Source organism: Pogona vitticeps, chromosome 4, assembly GCF_051106095.1.
Source record: "Pogona vitticeps strain Pit_001003342236 chromosome 4, PviZW2.1, whole genome shotgun sequence".
Taxonomy (NCBI): Eukaryota; Metazoa; Chordata; class Lepidosauria; order Squamata; family Agamidae; genus Pogona; species Pogona vitticeps.
Genome location: NC_135786.1, coordinates 67,190,721 through 67,211,861, shown reverse-complemented (window position 1 = coordinate 67,211,861; position 21,141 = coordinate 67,190,721). Strand labels below are relative to the sequence as shown.

Below are 21,141 nucleotides of genomic sequence, written 5' to 3'. Positions count from 1 at the left end.
CCCATGGGCTGAATGTGGCCTTCAGTGCAGATCTGAGCATCCTTCCTTCCTTTACACCCCCATTAAAAAAGAGAGATTTTAAAAGCTTCCTTCACACCCTTTAGGGAGTGCAGTCACAGTTTCAGATTTTCCATTCCCCCTGTTTCTTTTAGGCTTGAGGGTACTAATAGACCAGAACTACTTTTTTTTATTCCTTGCCTCCTAAGGGTATATTTTGAAGTCTAAATGTTTTCCCAAGTGGTGCTGGAGCAGCACTGAGGGACAGGTGTGAACTGTTAAGGATCAATGGCCCCAAATGTCTAATGCTGCCCATCATATAGTAACATATAGTTTTCTGGAAATCCAAATTAGACTACTTCAGCCATACACACCTCCCTCTAAAGGCAGTAAATAGACTAATATGAACCTCTTTGAAATAATAGTAATATCACAAGTGTAGTGTATCATGAAAACATGTTGCATTTTTAAAGCAGTTCCTCTTGGAAGAACCAGTCTTTTTTTAAAGCCCAGAATAAGTACTGAAGGTAGGAAGTACTGAGAGATCATTTGCTAGCAGCGAAATATTAAATTCTTAAAACAGGTTATAAATAGATGGATTAGTCTTACAGAATGCTGAATATTTTGATGGGGTAATGAAGATTTCAGCAAGGGTATATTTTTAGACTGAAAACAAAGTAACAAAGCTCTTTTAACAAATTATCCTTGGGAGATTGTTAAGAGTTTTAATCGGTTTCTTCTACTTAAACTCATTTTCCCTGCATGATGTACACTATCTGTGGGAGTTTTTTTTATAAGAAATTCACACTATGATTACAGCACCAGCTATTTCAAGTGAAAACATTGTGAAATGTTACTATTCTTTGGACAGTTGGAACTGAAATGATTGAATGAAGGATGATGGTTATGCTGCAGGCTAATTACATGGCTAATGTCTTTGCTTAACATATCAATAGATGCTTTCAGAGACAAGCAATATCTGTGGCTCCATTATCAGTCAAATACAATACACTTAAATTAGTCACCCTTTGGGAGCAGTGTTAAAATAAGAGCTTACCCATATTTAGTGATGATATTGTACTTGATGCATTCTTTGTTGTTCTATAGATGCTCTATACAAGATATGACAGTTTTGATAGAACAGGAGAAATATTTTAAAAATATTTTGTGATTAAACCTGCCTTTAGTTTCTTATGATAGACACCATAATTTCACAATGTAAACAAATAAAAAAAAATGGTATAAATATCATCTCTCTGTTTTTCTAGTTACTTTTTGTACAATGTGTAATGCTTTATTAGTAACTTCACTGATGCCCACCGTTTAATATTTTTAATTGTAGCATATGAACTGATACTAACATGGGTATTATTATTCCCTGGACAGTTGCAGACGTTCTTGGATGACACCAGTAGTCTTGATCCATTTCAGATGGGTTTTAGTCCACACCATGGGATTGAAATAGCTTTGGTCATGCTGCTCAATGATCTTCTCTGGGAGGCTGATAGGTTGTGTGTGACCCTAATGGTCATCCTGGATCTCTCAACAGCCTTTGATATTGTGAACCACTGTATCCTACTGGACTGGCTCCCGGGGTTAGGGATTGGTGGAACAGTATTGTGCGGGCTCTGCTCCTTCCTCGAGGGCCGGTACCAGAGGGTTCAGCTGGGGGAGGCTGTTTTGTACCCTTGGGTACTGCAATGCAGTGTCCCACAGGTGTTGATAATCTCTTCTGTGCTGCTCAGCATTTTATGAGACTGCTGGGAGAAATCATCCAGAGTTTGGGAGTTCACCATCATCCGTATGCTGATGATGCACAACTCTACCTCTTCTTTTCCTCCTTAGCAGTGGAAGCTGTGCTGTCCATGGAACGTTGCCTCGCCACAGTTATGGATTGAACAAGGGCTAACAGGTTGAATCCATGCAAATCCACACGACGGAGTGAGCTCCCAGCTCCTGCCAACCTAGCAGTTCGAAAGCATATAAAAATGCGAGTAGATAAATAGGTACCACCACAGTGGGAAGGTAACAGCGTTCCGTATCTAGTTGTGCTGGCCACATGACCATGGAAACTGTCTACGGACAAACTCTGGCTCTATGGCTTGGAAACAGGGATGAGCACCGCCCCTAGAGTTGGACACGACTGGACAATTGTCAAGGAGAATCTTTACCTTTAACAGGTTGAAACTGAATCCAGATAAGATGGAAGTCTTGCTGTTAGGAGGGACCCCTGATTGACTTGGTGGACTACCTCAGAGAACTGAGCTATTACCTGAGTGGCCCTACCTCCTCTACCTGGTCTTGATGGGGTCACACTCCCCCTGAAGGATCAAATGTGGAACCTGGCTGTGCAGTTGGATCCAGCCCTCTCAATGGAGAACCAGATCTTAATCGTGGTCAAGTCCACTTTTTACTAGCTGAGGCAGATCGCACACCTTCATGTCTATCTTGACAGGAAGTCCTTTATAGCACTGGTCCATATACTTGTAATCTTGATAATAGACTACTGCAATTCTCTCTACGTGGGTCTGTCCTTGAAGATGGTTTGGAAGCTACAGCAGGTATAGAGCACTGCTGCCAGGTTGATCCATGGAACATCTCTTTATGACCATATAACTCCTATCCTGTCTTGTCTGCACTGGCTTCCTGTTTGCTTCTGGGCCAATTTCAAGGTACTTATGTAACTTTTAAAGCTCTTAACCTTGTTACCTGGCTGAGCGACTCTCCCTCAAAATATCTACCTGTCCCACCTGCACACCTTATAGGGGGAGGCTCAAGGTGAACACCCCAAGGGAGGCCTGGAAATCAGTCACTTGAAACTGGGCCTTCTTGGTGTGATTGGCCCCATCCCTCCTGTATTTCAGGAGGCAACTGAAGACCTGCTTTTCAATAGTTTCAATAGTTTACCCCTAATTAATCTTATGTATTGCAGCCTGGCATTAATTTTCACTGTTGTGTTATTGTTTTCATCATTATCATTATTGTTTATCACTATGTGTCCTTTTATTAGCTGCCCAGAGTAGTAGCCTAGTTTCTAATTGGGCAGGATGTAAAGCAAGCAAGCAAGCAGGCAGGCAGGCAGGTAGGCAGGCAGGCTGGAATCCTGTTAACAAGCTTGATTTGTAACATGCCATGGAACAGAACAGCAGAATCTACTGGGACACTCAAACAGCCATTTGCCCTGTATCATAGGATTAGAAGCTATTTAGTGCTAGCTCCAGATTTGGAACAGCTCTTGGTTAAGACTACCTCAGTGAACTGAGCTATTACCTGAGTGGTCCTACCTCCTCTTCCTCTCTTTTCCTCCTGGCCATTCGCTTGTCCTCTTCTTCCAGACTATTTATAGAATTATTTAGAGGAAGAAAAACAAGAGCAGAAGCCACATGATGGATGGGACTTATAATGTTAATGAAGGCTCCAGGCTGTGAAACTGAGCCCCTTTAGGGCTTTTGTGGGGAGAAAGCTATATTAGATTTTTTTTAACAGCATAAGTGTTATAGAATTTTGTATACATCTGACAAAGTAGACTAAAGTTGACATGGCCATATGCCAAATAAAGGTTGTTGGTCTTTAAGATAGCAGAAGAATCTTTGTTATGTTTAAACAGGTGGCCTTTGGCAGTCACCCAAAGATACCTAACCAAACACCAGTCTTGTGCAAATAATAAAAACAGTTTTCAGTTAGTCCCATATAATTTTCATCTGTTCATGCCAGTTGTAGTAGTTATGCTGCTTAAATCCCATTATCCTCCTTTTGGCAAGTAGCACTTTTATTACAATAATTTTAGGGCTACCACTTTAGATTATTAAAATACCTTAATTACCTTTAAGATTACAGGGTACATTTTTTTAATAGCAAGGTAGGTTACGCTGCTGCATAAAAAGGTATTGAATATGAATGAATAAATATCTAACTGCATTAGCAAAAAAGTACTTTTGACAGCTTTTCTTTGACACCATCTTCTGTGACCAAAAACCCTTGAAAACCAGCTGCTGTATGGCATGTTTTTCTCAATGTTGCCTCATGTTGTCTGCTCTCTGGGCTGTTGGTATATTCATTCACTTTATTGTAACCTTTAGATTAAAACTAGGTAAATGTTTAGATGCTGGCTAGATAGCTCAGTGGTTTAGGAATCTGGTTGTGGAGGCAGAGGTTGGGAGTTGAATTCCCCACTGTGTCTCCTAGGAGTAAAGCCAGCCTGTGTGACCTTGGGCAAGCAGTGCAGTCCCAAGATGTCCCCAGAAGAAGGGAATGCTAAACCACTTCTGTATATCCTCTACATGGAAAACTCTGAAAACAGTCACCATAAGTCAGAATTGACTTGATGACACATTATTATTATATCCAATGGTAGAAGTTGGAAAATGTTAGAAGCTGGGAAATTAGCTTGTTGCCATTAATGGTTCAAACACAAGATTAATTCATTAAATTCACACTTTATATAAGTTAAAATATTATTTACACATTTTCTCCAAGAGGTACATGCCGCTTCACCCTTTGTAAAGAAACACCCTTTCATTAAAACAGTCCAGTTTTAATTTATTTGGAAAGCAATACCCAGAAACCTGAATCAGAACAACCAACAATATTTTTTTCATGGATTCTGGGAATTATATAATAAAATCATGAGTAACCTTAAAACTGAGTATCATTGCACTATAAAGTCAAAATTGACTACTTATACATTACGCATTGTATTTTTCAATTTTTAACGTTCAAAGACGTTTTGACTAAAACTATATACTTGGTTAGAAGGTTCAAAATGAGAGCGCAGGATCCAGTTCACATTGCACTCATTTCAATGGGACTGTCCAAGAACTCGGGAAAATTGCTGGCTGTAGTCTCCCATGGATAATATTTGAAACATAATGGTATTTGAAGCAAATAACACATAAATAGCACACAAACTAGCAACCTATGTGCAAGATGAAGCTTGGATGATTTGCATAATCTCTATCCCAGAGGTCTCTCTACAATGGAAGAAAAGGCCCAACATACTGCTGACGATGCACAGGCCTAATTGAACTGGTCACCCCATGGGTGGCTTCCTGTTTTCTTGTTTGAATAAATCACAAAAGAAAATGTAAAAAGAAAATTTGCCTACATTGATGCAAGCAGGGACTTTTCAAAATTATAGCTGAAAAATTAAGGTATTAACTACTGAAAGTAGTAATTAGGGGCCTACATGCTTCTTGTGTCTCACTTCTTTCCCATTATTTAGTGATAGCTACATTTAAGCAAAAAGCAAAATTAGTGGTCTGATATCCAGTGTAGTGGTTTCTATAATAAATTATAGTCCACTTCATAATATAAAAATAAAATAGACTTCCAGCCTTGCAGTTTAATAAGCCTGTTGTGCTAGTCATGAAAAGTACCAAAGGACACTTTTGTTCTAATTGTTTTTGATGCAGTTATAGACCACCATATTTTTTTAAGCTGTCTGAAGTACGGTAAATGGAAGACTCCCTCTCCTTTAATGACATTTATTTTTAAAAAGACATAGCCAGAGAAAAACATGGATTTTTAGCAAGATGTAAACATTTGTTTAAAAAATTCTAAATGCCAGAAGATTCTCATGAAGTCAAGTAAGGCCTATTCCTGAGTATAAGATTATTTGTTTCTGATATTTGCTTCCATAGGCTGAGAAATCTTTACGTTTTCCTAGCATACTCCTTTGCACATTTTAGCAGATTTTCTGCCTCCATCACTTCCATGAGACAGGCAGCCCTCCATGGATGTTGACAAGTCTTTGGGTCTGAGTGCCAGGTCCGAGTCTGAGTCTTTGATACCAAGTCCTGAGTCCCAAGCCCCAAAACCGAGTCCCTGTTAAGAACAAGCTCTTTTCCCCAGAAAAAAAGAAAAGGGTGCATGAGTTCCGAGTCACGGGTCAAGTCCAAGATGGTTGTGGTGGTGGAACCCAGATATGAGTCTGAGTCAAGTCATTGGTATAACTTAATTCCAACTTGACAGTGAGTCCTGCAACTTAAGTTCTCATCCCTGCTGCCCTCTCATTTGAACTGTCTACAGAGACCTTTAGAAGAGGAATTGTAGAAATAATTTCTACTTCATCTTACACTGAAGCTTAAAACTTGTCATTTGGCTCAAAGTAATATTAGTTGTGAAACATAGTCCATAAGAGGCTGAATCAGTATTTTGTTTTGAAATGATGTGGGCACAACATGAATTGGTCATCATGATCTCAATATCTGCCTCGGGTGGAGATAGGCAGGATCTCAGTCAGGTTCTAATCGGGCCTATACTTTCTGTCAAGCTTCTCACAGTGTTAAGTTAAAGAGGTATATTGGAGAACCTTCAATTGGTTCTTTATAGAGCAGTGGTTCCCAACTTTATTTGAGTCATGAACTCCTTTTCTAATAACCAAGTAACCTGTGACTTCCCCACCGTATTTGCGTAATTAGGCTGTTAACCTCATTCCCCAGCATGGTGGCACTGTAGATGCTGATGCTGCTCACCCTCCTATTGCGTTACCACCACCACTTCAAAACTGAGGAGTGAGCAGGTTGGGGAAAGTTAAAGGTAGGGAGAAGAGAAGGCACAGGACTTCAAAGATGGGCCACAGGATGGAAAGACATTCACAGAAGGGGGAAAAATCTTTTCACAGAGAGGATCTGCCTCAGAAACCAGCATGAAAATTTCTTTGCAGAAGAGGCTTTTTATGTCTCTCTCTTGGGGATTTCTTGTTTGTGTGAGGGTTCCTTTTTCTTTTCCTCCCCTTCTTTAGGGTCTCCAGGAGTGACACGTCATCATTAAAATCCTTTTCTTGTGGAGGTGACAGCAATTATATATTTACACTGACAGGGTACTTGATTGCTATAGGGCCACTGCAACCGCTCTAGATCCTTGCCTGCCTAGCTCATAAAACCTGCCAAGCCGGTAATGATGGAATGAGTCACTGCCATCATTATTTAGTCTTTCCTTGAGGGCAGAGTTCTCTAAGCCCTCATGGAGACACTCATAAGGCCTATTTGTAAACAAAAAAACAAGCTTGGTGGTGGACAACCTTAATAATTACAGACCCATCACCAATGTTCTTTTTTAAGCAAGCTAGTGGAGAGTGTGGTGGCCAATCACCTTCATTCAGGCACTCCTAGAGAAGACTGATGCCCTCAATCCATTCCAGCCCAGGTTCAGGCAGCATCATGGCACAGAGGCGCCATTAGTTGCCCTGCAGGATGACCTTTTGATGGAGACTGATAGGGGCAAAATGTCGCTGTCAGCAGCCTTTGACACGATTGACCACAGTATCCTCCTGGGTAGGTTTTCTGGGTTGAGGATCAGTGGCCTGCCACTAATATCTTTAAATAGTAAAATTCCTGTTAGTATTATATTTAAATGCTATTTTAGGACATTTGGTTTTGAGACCTTTTCTTACATTAGTCCAAAAACCTTAAGTTTGATATTAAAGTGCTAATTTTATTATTGTTTCCAAACTCTGATTAAAACATTAAGGTCCTTGGAAATGCCCCCTCATTATAATAGCAGTAGCAATAGCTGCCAATAGACCTTACTTTCAGTCACACTGCTTTCATAGATACTAGCTTGAGTCCATGCTGATTGATGCATGTATAAATGAAATGGCATAAGTCATAGCAACAAATTGCTGATAATTAAGAAGGTGCTGGCTGCATTCCTGGGTACATGCGTGATCATGCAATCAAGCATGTGCCCTGGAATACAACCAGCATCTCATTAATTAGAAGCAGGTTACCATTATGATTTATGTTTTTCACTTAGGTAGATATAATTGGCAGTATTGAAAGATGTAGCTGTGCTAGTCTATCAAATGATAACAAAATTAAAGGGAAAACAGCAAAAAGAAGGAAAGGACAGGATGCTGTGATCCCTTGAAGATTTGTTTTAGAATGAATTTTTGTGGATAAAAATTTACTATCTGGGGAAGTGGATTTTGATCCACAAAAACAAATCTGTTTTTAAGGCACCACACCACTGTCCTTTGCTTCTTCTTGTTCCTGCTGCTGCTGCTTTTTCTTTTCCCCATTATTTTTTCAAATTGGCAATTGGATTCTGATCAGTACAGTGGTGCCCCGCTTGACGATGATAATCCATCCCAGCAAAATCGCTGTAGAACAAAATTGTCATCAAGCAAAAGTAAAAAGCCCATTAGAATGCATTAGAAACCGGTTAATGCGTTCTAATGGGCGAAATAACTGATTGTCCAGAGAAGATCCTCCATAGGGTGGCCATTTTCCAGTGCCTGTTAGGCGAAAAAGCAGTCCTGAAAACAGCGAGGAGCCATTTTGCACAGCAGGTGGCCATTTTGAAACCCGACAATCAGCTGTTTTTAGATCGTCATAAAGTGAAAAATCGGTTCCCGAAGCAGGGAACCGATCATCATCAAGTGAATTTTTCCTATTAAAACATCGTTTTGCGATCACAAAAGTGATTGCAAAAACATTGTAGTGAAGCGGATTCGTCATGGAGCAGGGTAGTCGTTAAGCGGGGCACCACTGTATTATGTTCTTCAAGCATATACATACAATTGAAAATTCTGAACCATGTAACGAAGACTGTATTGTTCTCATTTGAAATGACACCTGCCCTCTTACTTGTAATGACTAGCCTCCAGAGATTTCTGAGTATATACATGTTTTTATACTTTCTGTGAATGCCATCGCTGCTGAGCTTATCTCCTTATTAGAGATGAGCAAGAACTGGAAAACTGGTGTTTCATGATGATTCATGATTTGTGGCTTCTCATGAGCTATGAATCATGAACAATCAGCCCCCAATGAACTTGTTTACAGTTCATTTTTTGGGTTCGTGCCATGGGGGGCCCTACCTGCCAAAGCAAAATGAAGTACCAAGTGGGAAAAAAGGTTTGCCATTTCATTTTGCTTCAACAAAACAGGGTTGCCAAGCCAGGTCATGGACCAAACCATGAGCCAGCCTAACTTGTTCATTTTTCTGGCTTGTAGTTCGGTTCGTGCCCATTTCTAGTCCTTACACATTAAAGTTTCCTTGATAAGTAACTTTTAGTTTAGCAGACTATTCAACTGTTACAAGCATACTTCTGCTCCAAGTCCTGTCCAAATGTGGCAAACATTTTCATCTCTGTTTTATAGCAAGTTAAAATATGAAAGAATTGGGAACTTGCTCATATCACTATTAAATTATTTTTGTCTGATGAATACAAGGAAATAATTCATTGGTTCTTGTAGTTTTTCAGGCTCTTTGGCTGTGTTCTGAAACAGCCTGAAAAATCTACAAGAACCATCAGATCCCAGCCATGAAAGCCTTCGAAAATACAAATACAGTGGTGCCTCGCAAGACAAATTTAATTCGTTCCGCGGCATTGCTGGGTTCCCCGAGGCTATTGGTCCTGGGGGACTTCAACATGCATGCGGGGGCAGAGGCTTCCGGACCAGCTCTTGAGTTCCTGGAGACCATGGCCTTCTTGAACATGTCCCAGCATGTCAACGGCCCTACACACATGGACGGCCACACATTAGACCTCGTTTTTTCCACCAACGGGAGTGAGAGTGGTCCGATGGTGACTGACCTCGAGTCGGTTCCCTTGTCATGGTCGGATCACCACCTAATAAAATGTGTCATCAAGATGGCTCTCCCCCCTCGCAGGGAGCAGGGACCTATTTCATGGTCCGCCCTCGAAGGCTACTGGATCCGATTGGATTCCAGAATGCCATGAGAGGAGTTACGGCTGACCTGGCTGGCGCTCCTGTCGAAGCACTGGTTGACGGCTGGTTGACCGCCGCGGCTAGTGCCGTAGACACGATTGCGCCTAAACGCCCTCTCCGCCGCAGAGATCGCCCGGTGCACTGGTTTAACCAGGATCTCCGGGCGTTGAAGCGGGTCAGGAGACGGCTAGAGCGTAAATGAAGAAAGGACCCGACGGTTTTCAATCGTATAGCTGTTAAGGTCGCTACTAACCTTTACCAGGCTAAGGTAAAGGCTGCCAGTGGAACTTACCTCGCTAACCGGATAAGCGAGGCATCTAACCAGCAGGCGGAATTATTCCGTATAGTACGTGACCTATCCAGAATTGGCCCGGGTGATAGGCCTCCCCCTAGTTTTACACCAGACCAATTTGCAGCATTTTTTAAATCTAAAGTGGAGGCCATCCGCCAGGACCTCGCTCCTTTTTTGAATACAGTGAGTCGAGCTGAGATGTCCAGCGCTCCATCTTGTCCGGTGACTTTGGATACCTTTCAGCCCGTCTCGCCCGACACTGTCGCCAGGACGCTTGATCGCTGTCGTGCCACCACCTCCTCCTTGGACCCTTGCCCGGCCTGGCTAATCAAAGCAGCCAAGCCTTCAACAACGGAATGGGCTACTGTAATAATTAATCGGTCTTTCCTTGAGGGCAGATTTCCCTCTGCCCTCAAGAAAACACTCATTAGGCCCATCAGAAAGAAACCTAGTTTGGCGGCGGACGAAATTGGCAATTATAGGCCCGTCGCCAATGTTTCTTTCTTAAGCAAGGTAGTCGAGAGGGTGGTGGCCGATCAGCTTCAGGCGTTCCTGGATGAAACAGATGCCCTGGATCCATTCCAGTCGGGCTTCAGGCCGTGCCATGGAACAGAAACGGCATTGGTCGCCCTGTGTGATGACCTATTGAGGGAGGCCAACAGGGGCAAAATGTCTCTGCTGGTCCTCCTCGATATCTCAGCGGCCTTCGATACCATTGACCACGGTATCCTCCTGGGGAGGCTCACCGAGTTGGGAATAGGTGGCCAGGCTCTCGCCTGGCTCCGTTCCTTCTTGGAGGACCGCCTCCAGAGAGTACAGCTTGGGGAGAATGTCTCGGCCCCGTGGAGCCTCAATTGTGGGGTCTCACAGGGGTCGATCATCTCCCCAATGCTGTTTAACATCTATATGAGGCCGCTGGGGGGGTCATCAGGGGGTGTGGAGCGATGTGCCATCAATATGATGACACGCAGCTCTACATCTCCTTTTCTCCAACCGCAGGAGATGCCGTTCTGTCCCTTCAGCGTTGCCTGGGGACCGTACTGGAATGGATGCAGGAGAACGGGCTGAGGCTGAACCCGGACAAGACGGAGGTACTAAGGGTGGGCGCTCCCACAGCTGGGGACTTGGGAAACTCCCTCACTTTTGGGGGTGTGACTCTGACCGCCAGGGATGGGGTCCGCAGCTTGGGGATCCATCTGGACCCGGCGCTCACTATGGAATCTCAGGTGGTGTCTGTGGTCCGTACCACTTTTTTCCATCTTAGGCGGATAGCCCAGCTGTGACCCTACCTTAATGTGAGGGCTCTCACTACTTTGGTGCATGCGCTTGTAATCTCAAGATTAGACCACTGTAATGCGCTCTACGTGGGGCTACCTTTGAGGCTGCTGCGGAAACTACAGGTGGTGCAGAATGCTGCGGCCAGATTACTTAGTGGAGTGAGAAGATTCCAACATATCTCGCCCACTCTGGCCGCACTGCATTGGCTGCCCATCCGATTCCGCATCGACTTCAAAGTGTTGATGCTTACTTATAAAGCCCTAAACGGTTTAGGACCTTGATACTTGGTGGAACATCTTCTCCCACCAAGATCTACCCGAGTCACTCGTGCGAGCCAAGAGGTGAGGCTGAGGAGCCTAACGCCGAGAGAGGCCCGGAAGGAAAAGACCAGAAATCGGGCCTTCTCGGCGGTGGCTCCTCGACTCTGGAACAACTTACCTCCTGAGATTCGCACGGCTCCCTCGCTGGACATTTTTAAGAAACAACTAAAAACACTGATGTATAGGCAGGCCTTCCCAACAGAAAACTCCTGACGATCTTTCCTTCCCTATATCTTTCTTTGATTTCTATCTTAGTTTAGGTGCAATGTTTTTAAAATTATATTGTTCTTTTTTATTGTAAGCCACCTAGAGTGGGCTAATATGTCCAGATAGGCGGGATAGAAATAAAATAAATAAATAAATAAATAAATAAATAAATAAATAAATAAATAAATAAATAAATAAATAAATAATGTCTTGTGAAAAATTCGTCTTGTGAAACGCGTTTTCCTATAGGAATGCATTGAAATCTAATTAATGCATTCCTATGGGCAAAAAAAAAGTCAGAACAAAGTCAAATTTGGTTTACAAAGGGTTTATTAAGTGTTCTTTGAAGCCATACATATTGTGCAGATGATTTCAGAACTTTCAACCAAAAAACTTCAACTTTTTAAACATCATAGAAAAACATTTAAAAATCAGCAAACATCAGGCAGGAACAAAAAATGGAAAACATTTGTCTTGTGAAGCACAGCCATAGGAACATTCATCTTGTGAGTCATCAACACCATCACCATAACCATTCGTCTTGCAAGTTTTTTGTCCTGCGAGGCATTCATCTTGTGAGGCACCACTGTAGTTCATTCTTTAACTTTTACAATAGGTAGAATTTTGTTGACATGCTGACATTATCCTTTTAGTTTTTACACTGAAAAAGCCATCTATATTGCATCATCTTTCAAGTTCTACTTGATCTTTTCATGATTTTCTCAGCCAAATTAAAATCCTTGATGAGCACAAGTGTGACGTGCCACTTGCATGTCCCCAGATTATTCCACTAACCTAAGGCCCACACCGTGTTCCCTTTACGCTGCCACCAGTTGATCTCTGTCAGCAATATTTACTTAGAAAGATTGAGGTCCATACTGCATGTAAACTTTAATAAAACAGGTTTATTGGGTACAGTGCACATAAATAGATTCCTAAAAGACTTTAACATGTTCAGTAGATTCATAGTAACTTAGTCCACATTTAAATCTAAGTTCCACACTCTCAACTGTCTCCCTTAACTTCTGACTCTCTAACTGACTTCTCTCCCACTCTCTAACTGACCAATTGCTCTTATCTGCCTCACCCCTCCCTTCTAGTTTTTCTGGCTCCACCTCCCAGCAACTCCCATTGGTGCATGCAAATACCCTTATACCTGAGTAAAGGTAGGGTGATCACTGCAACAAGGATCACTGGAATATTTTTCTTTTAGTATTTTTAGCACAAATTCCATATTGATTTTTACAGTTGTTTTTCCTTAACACACTTCTATATTTGCCATCATTTGCAGCATTTTAGAATGCAGCATTTTAGAATGCACGCTTTAGATCTATGTTCGGGGGATTGCTTCCAAGTCCCCCGGGAATGCCAAAAAAACCCAGAAATAGTGAACAGTATATGTCTCATGGCCTCTAGTGGCCAATTCTGGTAAATACATTGTGGAAATTTGTATAAATAAATAAGTATTTATGTGTTTTTATTTAATATTTTCAGAAAGCCGATAAGCGAATTTCTGGATACTGATCCCATGGATAGGGGATCCTGTTGTATATACAGTACCTGCATCTGGGACAGTGTCTGGCTTTATTCCTATGCAGTGTGCAGTAAATTTAGATACTTAATAAATAATGGATTATTATCTATTTAAGATACCTGCTTTTGCCAGTGGTGCCCCACACCTTTTACATAAACAAATAGGCCGTTCTTTATGGGGGGGGGGGGAATGAAAGGACACAAATCTGAGTTGAGAAACAGTAATATTCAAAAACCATTAGAGAACACTTCTGTCTTCTTGGACACTCTGTCTCTAGCCTCAAGATGTCCATCTTTGAACAAAATAATGTCAAAGACAAATTCCAAAGGAGGGTGGCTGGGCAACATTACAAGACAAGACAGCTCCATCCCCCTTTGCTGGAACAGGGATAATAGCTTTTAACCAGCTCATCCATACTGATTCATCTCTAATATCACCTAGCTGTTATATATAACTAGTGCAAATATATACATGGGTTCAGTAGTAGTAAATGGAGGGGGTGCAGCAAGTACTAGTGCAAATACTATATATATATTTGCACTAGTATTTGCTACACCATCTCCATTTACTACTACCGAACTCATCAGAACTGTGGACCATACTTCTCCATTATAATGAATGTAAACAAAACTTTCCCCGCTTTACATGTGCTAATCTAGCATGTACTTGTCACACCACTAATGACCTTTGAATGACAAATACTTACAATTATGATCTGTATTTGTTAGCCAAAAGGACTGTCAACTACCACTTCACCATATTGGACCTTACAGATTTCCATTATAGTTCATGCTTCCACCCTTCCTACATGAGAGTATATTTCCTGACATTAATTTAGTCTATCCTCACTTGGTCTGATATTCCATGACTGAAATCCTGTTGGTGTAAATTTATGCCATGCAACTAGGATGATGTCATCAGCACAGAACTTTAACATTTAATTTAATTGAAAGTTTCCTATTCTCCCTTTCAGGTTCCGAGGCTCTCTAGGAATCCTTTTTGCCCTAAGAATGCTTTGAGAGCTTCAGGACAGGGAGGGGAGCCTTTAACAACCAAAAAACAATCAGTTTGGATAATTTGATATTCCATCAAATAGCATTGCAAGTCTCATGAGAAGGGTTACAAGCTGCCAATTTGGATTCAGAGAACATCCTAGAAAGGGTGGCCGGAAGTTTGAATCTGCTCTTTAACTGTTGGTGTGTTTCCTGTTTCTGCTAAGACAACTTCTTTGGCCTCCATTTGGGTTGGGTTTATTTATTTTGCTGCTGCTTGTTGCTGTTTCTCCACTGTGGATTATATTGTTTAGTCATGCTGCTGTTCTACCATTTTTTGATTACATGGATTCACTGCTTTTGGGGCTTTTTATTTTATAGTTTTTAGAGGGATTTCTGCTTCTCCCATTTTCTTTATTGCTGCTTGGAGTGCTTGTTTGCCTGTCCTTCAGCTGGACTACTGTTGCAAGGGATGGTGCTGGAGACGGACCTCTCAGATAACATTTACAAACTGAATTTGAAATCACCTCTCCAAACAGATTTAACACAGACATCTGTCATCAATTTTTGGGATTGTTACCTACATTTTTCTGCACTCTCCATGAAGTGATAGTGCTTAGCCTTATGAAGTGAAAATTTCTCCACAAAAGCTTGCAATTTGTTTGATTTCTTAGTGAGCCAATAAAAGTGTAGTGCAGTAAATAGAGCAAGAGCAGACTGTCTTCTACATTTGGACCAAATTTGGTACAGGTCAAAGGCTCAGTTTCAAAGGTAAAATGTTTGTTTGAGGTCCCCCCAGTTTTTGAGTTGGCGTATGAAATGGTGAATTCTGCTGTGACACAATATCTGTTGCTGCACACTTGTACAGCAATAATAATGTTATCTTGATTTAAGCGAAGCTTTGGACTAGATCCCTCATGAGAGTCGTGTGTCCAAACTTGTAAAATGTTAGCTAGATCAGTGGTCCTCAACCTTGGGCCTTCAGATGTTCTTGGACTACAACTCCCAGAAGCCTTCACCACTTGCTTTGCTGGCCAGGATTTCTGGGAGATGAAGTCCAAGAACATCTGGAGGCCCAAGGTTGGGGACCACTGAGCTAGATGATGTTATTGTCAGATGGATTTGTAGGTGGTTAACACAGAATATTCAGAAATGTTTCATCATCACCCTCATGAGAAGCGATAAGTGGGGTACCATAGGGCTCTGCCCTAGAGCTAGTATCGTTTAAAATATTTATAAATATATTAGATGAAGGCATTGAGGTAAATGCTCATCAAATTTGCAGACAACACAAAACTTGGAGGGGTAGCAAATACCAAAGAAAAAAGAATCAGGGTTCAAGATTACCTTAACAGATTGGAAAGTTCGGCCAAAACAAACAAAACATTTCAGCAGGGAAGAGTGTAAGGTTCTGCATTTAGATAGGAAAAATCACATGCAGAATGAGTGACAGCTGGCTTAGCTGTAGTATGTGTCAAAAGAATCCAGGGGTCTTAGTAGACCATAAACTGAGCATAAATCTGCATTGTAAAGTGGATGAAACTATTATGGAGCAGCTGAGCATGCTTATGTGGGGGGTGGAGGAGGATTTGCTAAGGCAATAGATTATTCCAGATTTCTCTATGCAGGCACAAAACCAAGAATTGCCGCATAACTCTGTGGTTTAGGTATCTGGCTCCTGAGCCACAAGTTGTTCCCCACTGTGCCTCCTTGACAGAGGCTGGACTCAATCCATAGGGTTCCTTCCAGCTCTGCACTTCTGAGAGTTTTCTAATATGCTTGACTTCACAGATGACTACTTGAAGGACCACAGTTAAGGTAAATAACCTATTTGCAATATATTTTTACAATCCACCTATTCATGGAGATGCAGAGAAACCGCTCTCGTGAGCAAGAGAGGAAAAGCAGGGATAGTAAGCCTGTATCTCCAAGCATCAACTTCTGGTTTTCTACAAGTTTAGGTTTACTTGCTGTGTTATAATCACTGTTTCAGCTCCCTCACTATCCATTTCTGGTTTTCAGCTCTTAAAGGCTGCTGATACCTACTATTGACACACAACGTTTCATAAATTTTACATGTTTTTCTCCCTGACAAAAAAAAAATTAATAGCATGTTGACTGACAAATAGTCTGTTGTTTCCTTTTTAATGCTAAAACTTGACACCTTAGATTAGATCCCAAATTTTAAAAGTATGAGAACTAGAGTATGAAAAATGATGAAAAACAGGGACATTTTTTGAATCCAGCTTACATTTTTTATTGGCAATTTCCAATTGTAGCATATTCGCACGTGCTTTCTCCCAGCTGCTATACTGTATGTAGAAATTTATAGATTTTTATATAAGATCTTAAATGATTGATCAACTGTATATATGTTTCCATATAACCTGTACATTTGTTTCTAATCAATGATCGTAATTCCTTATTGCACTTATAAGGAAAAGGACTTACTTCATATGTTATTTTTCCTTCTCCCCTCATGGCACGCAGGTATTGACATTAACAATGTTTATACTATTTTCTCTCACTATGATTCGTGAAGAAGACTCATCTATATTTTATGCAGGCAGTAATACACAGACACAGTGAAACAAAGTGCTCACAATAAACCATTAGTCAAAGAAAAACTGTTAAGAGAAAATAAGTCAGCCCAAAAGGTTCCTCAACAGCCTTGACCCTAAGACAGTCTGAGAGGCAATTGTGAAGGTGTTAACGGCTTTGGAGCCTGTATACTTTCTCCTGGAAATGCAACTAAGGAAGCCTCTAGAGACATAATGGTTGTTGCTTCTGGGAAAATATTTTCCCGGTGTTAATTCTGTAAAAGACCACAAAAGAAGTATTCAATGGAAGAACAAAGCAAGGCATTGTAGGCTTGTGCCAATTTGCTTTGTGATAATCAACCTATTTCAAAAGGATCTTTTAAATTTCAATATATACCCACAACTTTTCTTAAATTATTTGCACTGTTTATTTACTCATTCTTCATCCAATAGGCAGTAGAATATAGACCACAATTCTATTGTCGGTGTATGTTTTATAAGAAAATTGCATTACAGTGGTACCTCGACTTACGAACTTAATTCGTTTTGGAATGGTGTCCATAGGTCAAAATGTTCGGAAGCCGAAGTACCATTTTCCATTGAAATGCATGGGAACGGAATTAATCCGTTCCAGCATTTCAAAGAATTACCTTCGGAGGTCTCAAAGGACTTTCCCCCCGACATCGGAGGAAGCCTTTTGAGAGCTCCGAAGGCAAAAAGGTAGGGAGAAAGAGCTGGAAATTCAAATTTCCTGCCCTTTCTCCCTGCCTTTTTGCCTTTGGAGCTCTCAAAAGGCTTCCTCCGATGTTGTGGGGGGGGGGAAGCCCTTTGAGACCCCCAAAGGTGACGAATGGCTCCATTCGCAAAAAATGGCATCAAAAAAAAATGGCATCGACAAGGCAGGGGGAAAGGGTGGGAACTTCAAAAATGGTGCTGGGCAAACCTCTGCAAACGCCCATCACTGTGTGGAGGGACCCCCGCGAGTCCTGGGATGGTGCAAGGTAAGCCCCAGGGGACCCCCAAAGCTGGCGAGCGGCGCTTGCAGAGGCTAGCCCAGCACCCCCCCCATGGTAAAGCGCCACTTTCAGAAGGGGCTTCATCTTGTGAAGCAGGACCATAGGAATGATCGTCTTATGAGGCACAAAAACCCTAGCCAGACCTATTCATCTAGCAAGTTTTTCGCGCCACGAGACGTTCGTCTAGCAAGGCACCACTGTATAACCGTGTAGCACTATCTTTCTTAAAATGTTTTCACAGAACTTGGAAGTAACTAGATACAGGTAAAAGTTACCGATAAGTAGAGGTAACTAGTGTTTTTAAGTTTATTTTTTAGGTGTAACCCATAACTAGAAACCACTTCAACAAGGAAGTGGGATAGGGATTCTCTCTGTGCAGCCAATGAATGGTTGGCTACTGGGGGAGGTGATGATGGGCAGCCCAAGTGCCTGCTCAGGTTGGCATGTCACCAGAGCAGAAGGATCCTGGCAGCTTGCAATGCAAGGTAAATGGCCCAGCTAGTCCAGGAGGTGGGACAAGTGGATGGGTGGCAGCTGGGGTGCTGCACATACAAATTTGGTCATCAGGAACCCAACTAATTTGGTCCCATCTCTACACATAACACATACATTCAATGTACCCTCTAATTTTCAACCCTGCTGGGTGGAGCTCTGCCTCTCTCTCATTGCTTTGCCCCTGTTTTCCCACCCCTCGCATGCTGGGTTCTGTTGTGACCGGAACCTAACACAATCACTACATGGAGGAGGAAGACAGCTGCGTAGAGGGAAGTGGAGTTGTGTGTGCGCGCGTGCAACTAGCTTAGCAGGAAGCTTTCATACATTATTTAGGTGAAATAACTCAAAGCCAGTAACCTTCTAATGTTACTTTTAAAAGACATTCAAAGGAATTTTAAGTAACATTTCAAAAGGAATTTTTCAAGTTTTATGCCAGTCTCATATCAATCCTAAATGGCATGGGAAGTGTACTTTAGTTGTGCCTTTTGCATTTTGATATTTCAAACATGCAACATCAGAAATCGCCACTAGAGGGAAACAGAGCACACTTCCTTCTATTTTTCTATCCTGCTTAGTGAGATGGGGCACCTGCTACAGAGCTAGAGTTTGGGAATTTGATTGTGCACTGTGCCTTGTAGGAAAAGAGGATTTGTGTGTTGTTGGGCAAGCTACATAGTTCTAAAGCATCCCCATAAGAAGGAAACGGTAAATCTCTCCTGATTACTCCATAACTAAAAATCTCAAAATTATGTGATGTGCCTTCTACAATAAGAAAACAGATGACTACTTAACTGTAGTATTCAGATTAGGAATATATGTGTTGTTATTGTGTTTTAGTCTTGCATATGTAAAAATGACAGACCTATGGTCATACTATAATAAAATTACCTAGAAAACCCTGAATAAGGTCATCATAAATTGGAATCAACTTGGCATTGTCGTTGTCATCATCATTTTTTTATCTGTTGCATTATCCTTTTTTATTTTACATTTTTTGATTGGGTGGTATTTGGCTGTTTTCTGTATGTTTATTTTATTGCTGAAAACCAACCAGAGTAGTATTGACAAGATACTTGTATATTTTGGTTCTGAGTTTTGTTACTAAGATTAAAAAGGAGTAGGAATCTTGTTTAGCATGTACATAGTAATGACATCCGCAGAGTGCATGTAGCCCAAATAGATACAGCGTTGGGGACTCTGCTGCTGTCCCTTTCAAGGATCATGCATTACTCTGTTGAGCAGTATGGTAGGGTTGGGAAAGAGATAACAGATATGTAATGAACTGAGAAAAGCAACTCCACTGAGTGAGCAGGAAATAGGAAGAGGGACTTTGCAAATTGCCCAACTTCTCTTCTCCTTTAATATATAGAAGGAAGTAGGAAGCAATTGGTTGCTTTGGATCACTCAACTCACTGGGAAGCTTTGTCTAGCAGATTTAGTTCTTTTGCTTGAAGTGACCTAGGACAAAGTTCAGTTTCATGTTTCAGGTCAGCCAGCACTCTTACAATGATGACGTTCAAAACGGTCAACTTTCACTTACATAGTTATTTTCTAGCTTTTATTTTGTCTCATTTGCAAAGGAAAGTGAGTTGCAATTTTAATGAGTAACATGAGCCAAAGAGTAACAGGAGCCATGGCTAGTACCATGAGAATTACATGAGTAAGTAGTGAAAATGTTTAGACCAGTGGTCTCCAACCTTGGGCCTCCAGATGTTCTTGGACTTCAACTCCCAGAAATCCTGGCCATCAGAGGTGGTGGTGAAGGCTTCTGGAAGTTGAAGTCCAAGAACATCTGGAGGCCCAAGGTTGGGGACCACTGGTTTAGACCATATAAGAATTTTTCTAATTAGTTCCCCAGTAGCTAATTCTATTGTGAATTTATGCTGAAGTGTTAAAATAGAGGAAGATATGACTTAAGTTATCTACACATCGAGTGTGATTTTTAAAATACAAATATGAAGTATAGTTGCAATATTCCTATCTAATCCTTTTTTAAAAAGCAGTTATAATCCTTTGTGAGATTCAGACTTCCAGCTTTTTACAATCAATATCTATGGCATCAAGTAGAAGATAACTGCCCGCATGTGAGGTGCACAATATGTCTATCATGCCATATATTGATTGTTGCAGATCAATGGAATTACATTAATGTATTTTTAACGGCAGGCCCTATCTGTCTTTTTCAGGAGAAAAAGATATTGTGGCACCTTTAAGATTAATGTATATCCTTTAGTATGAGCTCTTATGGAATATGGTCCACTTCCTCAGACTCATGGATTACAAAATCCAGGCCACAGATTTGGTGTGAGGATGGAAGGGTGACCAGCTGTGTGATGGGGCCAAAAGAAATGATAGTTTCATATTAACAATTGAAAACCTGGCTGTTCAGGCAAGCCTTCCCTCCAGCCACTACTTGATTTACTTTTTTCTTCCATCTTGAGTATTGTCTATTGATGTGTTACTTTGTTCTTATATTTTAAATTGTTTATATTATATGTTGTTAGCTGCCCAGAGTAGTCAGTTGACTAGATGAGTGGGGTATTACATAAATAAATAAATAAATAAATAAATAAATAAATAAATAAATAAATAAATAAATAAATAAATAAATAAATAAATAAATAAATAAATAAATATAACACGTGGTAATGAGATTCCATAGTGACAATGGTATTGGTTGTTGTGGGTGTTTTGGGGCTGTTTGGCCATGTTCTGGAGGTTTTTTCCTAACGTTTCTCCAGTCTCTGTGGCCGGCAACTTCAGAGGACAGGAGCTAGAATTCTGCCTGTGTTC

The 21,141-nt window shown here is 41.1% G+C and overlaps 1 protein-coding gene and 1 long non-coding RNA gene across 4 annotated transcripts in view; one reads left to right on the top strand and one right to left on the bottom strand.

The window, feature by feature from the left end:
• Window positions 1-21,141, top strand: part of LOC110076152 (BEN domain-containing protein 5) — a 1,026,237-nt gene that overhangs the window by 130,859 nt on the left and 874,237 nt on the right. The window lies entirely within an intron of this gene.
• LOC140706633 (uncharacterized) overlaps window positions 15,484-21,141 on the bottom strand; it is an 82,719-nt gene continuing 77,061 nt past the window's right edge. Inside the window, exon 3 of the long non-coding RNA XR_012086395.2 lies at window positions 15,484-17,112. This is a non-coding gene — a long non-coding RNA (uncharacterized LOC140706633). The remainder of the gene's footprint in view (window positions 17,113-21,141) is intronic.